Source organism: Achroia grisella, unplaced genomic scaffold (genome assembly GCF_030625045.1).
Source record: "Achroia grisella isolate CSIRO2021 unplaced genomic scaffold, CSIRO_AGI_Agris_v1 utg2786, whole genome shotgun sequence".
Taxonomy (NCBI): domain Eukaryota; kingdom Metazoa; phylum Arthropoda; class Insecta; order Lepidoptera; family Pyralidae; genus Achroia; species Achroia grisella.
This window is the reverse complement of record NW_026712766.1, coordinates 878,123-884,302: the sequence shown is the minus strand read 5'-3', so window position 1 is coordinate 884,302 and position 6,180 is coordinate 878,123. Positions and strand designations below refer to the sequence as shown.

Genomic DNA, 6,180 nt, shown 5'->3' with positions numbered 1-6,180 from the left:
GCCCCGGTGTTCTAGCTGTTTAGCATACCGCTTTACTATCCGATGGTCGCGGGTTCGATTCCGCGCACGGTATAAACATTTGTATTCATGAGTATGATTGTCTGTATCGGTCTGGGTGTTTTTTATCTATATAATATGTATGTATTTAGGAAAAAAATCTAAGTATTTGTATCAGTTATTAGTACCCATAACACAAGCTTTAACTAGCTTAACTATGTTCTCTATGGCGCTATGTGAATTGTCCTGAGAATATTATTATGATATAAAAAATGAATTTATATAAAAAAAAATGGAGGGTCACGGCGACACTTCCTCGCATCACACTTACTTGACATTTATCATTAAATTTAGCCCAATTTACATAAATTATATACATTCTTTTTAAATTATAGCCTACGTGTTATTCAGATGTTATAAGCTATATTACTGTTAAGTTTCATCGAAATCCGTACAGTTGTTTTTACATGAAAGAGTAATCCATCCATACTCACAAACTTAAACAGTCATTTGAGAGAAGACAAGAATAAAAGATGCACTTCAACATGGCCTAAGACAGAAATGGAAATGGGTAGGTCACTAGGTGTGTCACTAGGTGTGTCCATTGAAAGGAGAGACTGTTAGCACTCCTCTTGACAAGGATGGAACACACAAAATCGTTAAGGCACAATTTGACCATGTTTTGTCGGAGCTGGGGTCGAAATGCACATGCGATCCCCTGGCTCCGGCATAGGTCGTAGGTACACCGTGTGGGTTTTGGCGAGTAGAAATCTCACACACCACCCCGCCCTCCCTCCAGTGGGGTGAAGGCCTTTTGAAGATCTTCCACACGTTAAAAAAAAATAGGTATAAAGAGAAAAGGTGGACTCACCAACTAACAAAGTAGCTGGGAAAAGGCGAGAAGGTCGACAAAGAACAAGATGCCATTTCTTTAATGTCATCAGACGACATTAAAGAAATGGCCGGGGAAAATTGGATGAGCATGGCTGTGAATAGAGGACAATGGTACAGGTTGGAGGAGGCTTTTACCCACATGGGGCCATATATAAAAAGAAAACAAATTAGTTTTAACTTAACATATTAATTAAAATTGTAATACATCTAAATATATATAACTCAAAGGTGACTGACGTAGTGATCTATCAACGCACAGCCCAAACCACTGGACGGATCAGGCTGAAATTTGGCATGCAGGTAGATGTTATGACGTAGGCATTCGCTAAGAAAGGATTTTGATCAATTCTACCCCCAAGGTGATAAAATAGGGGATGAAAGTTTGTATGAAACTTTGTCAATTTTAAACCGATCGTGCTGAGACTTTGCATGTATAAAGCTACTATGAAGTAGGTATCCCCTAACGAAGGATTTTGATAAATTCCAGCCCTAAGGGGATATATTAACGCGAGTGAAGCCGCGGTCAAAAGCTAGTGGATAATAAAGCTTAAATAAATAAAAAAGAAAAAGAAACAATCTTTCGCAAAACAAAGATTAGTAAAGTTACAAATAACATTAGCGTCAGTGTAGAATTCTTCCTTATCTATGCACATGGTCCTCTTAAACTTTAAATCTAGTATTCCTATGACGTATGTTGGAGACGCTATCGCAGATGGCAGCGTCATTTGTCGTCTCCCCATCTAGGTTTACAGCACTTGGGTAGTGGATACAAATCTATCAACATTGTTGCAATATCGGTAATCTGAGTGCTGCTTACTTTTCTCAATAGCCCGTCGTATATCAAATGTTATTAGATTTTATTAGACTAGACACTGCCCGCGATTTTGTTTGCTTTTTTGAGATATGAAATCGTTTGTCTGTTTTTAGTAAAGACCTTACACAGATAGCAGGTTAGTGACGTAGAGGAAGAGAGGAAAGAAGTTACACATTAAATAATAATAATAATATCTCAGGACAATTCACACAGCGCCATCTAGTCCCAAGCTAAGCAGAGCTTGTGTTACGGGTACTAGATAACTGATATAAGTACATGGATATACATTTTTTTTTTAAATAAATACATATTATACATAGAAAACACCCAGACCGATACAAACAATCATACTCATGAACACAAATGTTTGTACCGTGCAAGGAATCAAACCCACGACCATCGGATAGTAAAACGGTGTGCTAAACCACTAAATAAAGACCATCGCTCCTAAGAATATCCTACAATTCTTGTCCCTGACCGGTCTAAGTAGCGAACTCTGAAAAAAAAGGGGCGAGCAATAGATCTATGTAGGTCGCAGTGCTACAGGTCCAAGCACCTGACAATTTTTAGCCCAAACAACCGAATATAAAAAAATACCGAATCAAACCCGCGACCATTGGAAGAAAAGCGGTATCCTACCCCGCTAGACCACCAAAAAATCTATCCACAAGTGTCTCAAAGTCGATCGCAGTAAAAATATATACTAAAGTTATATCCAATGTCTATTTTACGCAAAGCTATCGATTTTGGATTTACGCAACAGATGGGTAGAAGACGTATTGCAGGCAAGCTGCCGCAACTAATGCCTTAAGGTGCTTTCAAAGTATGAAATGAGGATTTGGAGTGCGGCTATACGTCAATCGCATATCACGCAAGCACTCCTATAATGTTGGGTATTTTTTTTGTTACACTATATATATTTTTATATTATAATCATTAATCACTTTTAAAAAACTATACAAGAATTAGCTATGTATTATTTCATTACATAGTGATATAATGACGACCTCGGTGGTTTAGCGGTTTAGCACACCGCTTTGCGTCCGATGGTCGCGGGTTCGATTCCTCGCACGGCACAAACATTTGTATTCATGAGTATGATTGTTTGTATCGGTCTGGGTATTTTCTATGTATGTATTTCCAAAAAAATATATATCTATGTATTTGTATCATGCTTAACTTGGGTTTAGATGGCGCTGTGTGAATTGTCCTGAGATTATTATTATTATAGTATAAAACAAAGTCGCTGTCGTCTGTCCTTATGTATGCTTAAATCTTTAAAACTGCGCAACGGATTTTGAAGCTGTTTTCTTAATAGATAGAGTGATTCAGGAGGAAGTTTTATATGTATAATACATGTACCCTCAGATGAAATAGGGGCGAGTCGCTAGTAATTAATAAATAAATGTCCCTGAACAACTCACGCAGCGCCATCGAGTCCCACGGTAAACCTACATAAGTATATAAGAATAGAATAGAAAATCATTTATTCAAATAAACTTACATTGAAGCACTTTTGTATATAACTGTAAATAAACTAGTTTTTTTTTAAAGTAATTCCATTGAGTTTCATGCCAGTTCTTCTCAATTGAATCTATATACTGAACTGGACGGTAGGGAAAAAATATTATTACAAAAAACTTGGCGTTTATAAGCGGCAAAAAAATTCTACATTATTAAATTATTCTTGATTTGATATGATTTGATTTCATTTTACCGTTATCTTAGTATTGTTATCACTTACCATCAACTGGACCGTCAGCTTGTTTCAAATATGTATATTTTTATTTATCTCATTATTTATATATATATATACATATATATTTATTTATCTCACTACCGTGACAGACTGCCGTCGTCAGTGCCGTGACCATAGAGACAATTTTATTTACATACTAGCTGTCCCGACAAACGTTGTTTTGCCTTAAAATAAAAAAAAAATTTAGGGGTGTACTACCCCTAACATTTAGGGGGATGAAAAATAGATGTTGGCCGATTCTCAGACCTACTCAATACGCTCACAAAATTTCATGAGAATCGGTCAAGCCGTTTCGGAGGAGTATGGGAACGAAATCTGTGACACGAGAATTTTATATATAAGATTTTATTATTATTTCTTATGTATGTTAGTCTATAAGGTATTTATAATATAGGCCATGTAGCCTGAATTAAATAATAATAATAATAATATCTCAGGACAATTCACACAGCGCCACCTAGTCCCAAGCTAAGCAGAGCTTGTGTTATAGGTACTAGACAGCTGATATAAATACATGGATGCATTTTTTTTTGTAAATAAATACATATTATACATAGAAAACACCCAGACCGATACAAACAATCATACTCATGAATACAAATGTCTGTACCGTGCGAAGAATCGAACCCACGACCATCGGATAGTAAAGCAGTGTGCTAAACCACTAGACCACTGAGGCTGTCAATAAATAGAAATATTCGTTGATTTTTAATCGCTAGAAGAGGAAACTATTTTAATAAATTAAATAGACTTTCTAAGTTTCCAGGCACGAGACGATTATCCAGTGAACAGGGGGAAAATACTTATTGCCCGGAGATGTAAAAACCTGGGAATTCTGTGGACAAACGCTCTATTTCTTGCAGAGACGAATCTCTCACAGCACTGGGGATAATATTTCAATGTGTACGTTATGACGCAATGAAAAAATCGTCATATATATTAACAAAGTAATGGTTAAAATCATAAAAATTATTATTATTAATAATACTTTAATGTTAGCAATGTACCATATCACAGTATCTGCCACGCGGTTCCACGGGGAAACCACCATGAGAGATTTATGTGAATTTGTCACGATGAAAGGTTTGATTTTCATGCTCATCTTATCATAAGAAACTGGAAAAAGCCAGCGTAAAAAATTACGTCTTTTCAAATTTCCAAAACACGCAAAAAGTCGCATATGTCGTCGAGGATGAAACTACGGGACCGATTTAAATGAAATTTGGTATAGTTAGAATCTAGGATTGAGGAAGGACATTTCAGTTTTTGATGCGAAGTAAATGGTTGTATGGGGTTGAAAGGGGCCTTCACTTTCAGTACACGAGGGCTCGGAAATATTGTCATTTTTAATGCTAGAAGATAAACTTATTTTTCAATTGACAGACACATATGACTTTCTAAGGTTGTAGTTACAGAAAAAAATAAAATTAATAAAAGAAATGTAGGTTATCTATTTCTTAGATATATCAACTCTATGTACTAGTAATAATATTTCAATGTTAATAAGGTTTGAACTATATAAAAAAAATCGTCATATCAAATATACAATAATATTGGATAAAAATAAAAAATATTATTATTATTGATACTTTAATGTTAGGTAAAGTTAGTGAGTAGGAGTCTCACAGTATCTGCTGGTCTTCCACGTGGTGACCTCCATGAGAGATTTATTACCAAATAAAAAGAAAAGGTTGGATTTTCTCAAAGTAAAAAAGAAAGGAAAAAGAAGAGAAAAAAATATACGTCTTTTCAAATTTGACAAATACGACTTTAAGATAAAAAAAAACCACTAGGGGTCGAGGATATCGGCTCAGCCGTGTACTTTCGATCCCCGTTTCAGAATTCGGATTCGGGACGTTTCAGATAACGGGCGGTAAATGGGAGGGTGGTAAAGCCGCGGCCTACAAAAACCCTCGGCTCCCCGTATACATAGAAGATAAATTCTTTACTCAACAATTTAACGATACCGAGTAATAATGAAAAAACATAAATTAATATAAAATATCAGATTTTTGACTTTATTCTAAATTCAAAAAACAAAAATCTTTATTCATGTAGGTCTATTACAGACTCTTATGATATGTCAAATCTACCGTCAGTTCGGAATGATTTCGAGATGAGAAGAACTGACAAGAAACTCAGCTCGTATTCTTTTCAAATAAATGTTTACAATAATACAGATTCATTTTTAAATTCAAATTTGGGAGAATAGAGAGACCACTACCAGTTATGTGCTGCAAAAGTGAAAAGGTAGCCAACTCAGTATAATGCTATAGATAACTCTGCAGCGCTGATATTCTGTTGGCTCCTTACTTATACTATACTTATTACTAAAAAAATTACATAAATATTAAACTTCGAGCTCTTTATCAAAATACTATCTACTCGCCCCTGCTTCGCATGGGTGTACATGTATTATATATATATATATTTATTTATTTATTAAAGGAAAACCAAGGCTATTCAAGTACATCTTAAATAAAATCAATATATATGTCATAATAAGCCACTGACAGGCTTTCACTAATAACAATAGACTAATTCTTATATATCTATATGTATATATATATATATATATATATATATATATATATATATAGAATTTCTGTGTAATAACTGTCTGTTTGGGCAGACATCACCTCGATTAATATTCCCAGAATGCTCGAACCATTTCAGCCATTTTTTCTGTGTAATACAGACTAAACATGTAAAGGTA

At 34.9% G+C, this 6,180-nt stretch overlaps 1 non-coding gene across 1 annotated transcript; it reads left to right on the top strand.

Annotated features, from left to right (window-relative positions):
* Positions 1-594: 594 nt before the first annotated feature.
* LOC131843156 (U6atac minor spliceosomal RNA) lies at positions 595-683 on the top strand. The gene has a single exon (XR_009357526.1). It is a non-coding gene; the product is annotated as a U6atac minor spliceosomal RNA (small nuclear RNA).
* Positions 684-6,180: the final 5,497 nt, after the last annotated feature.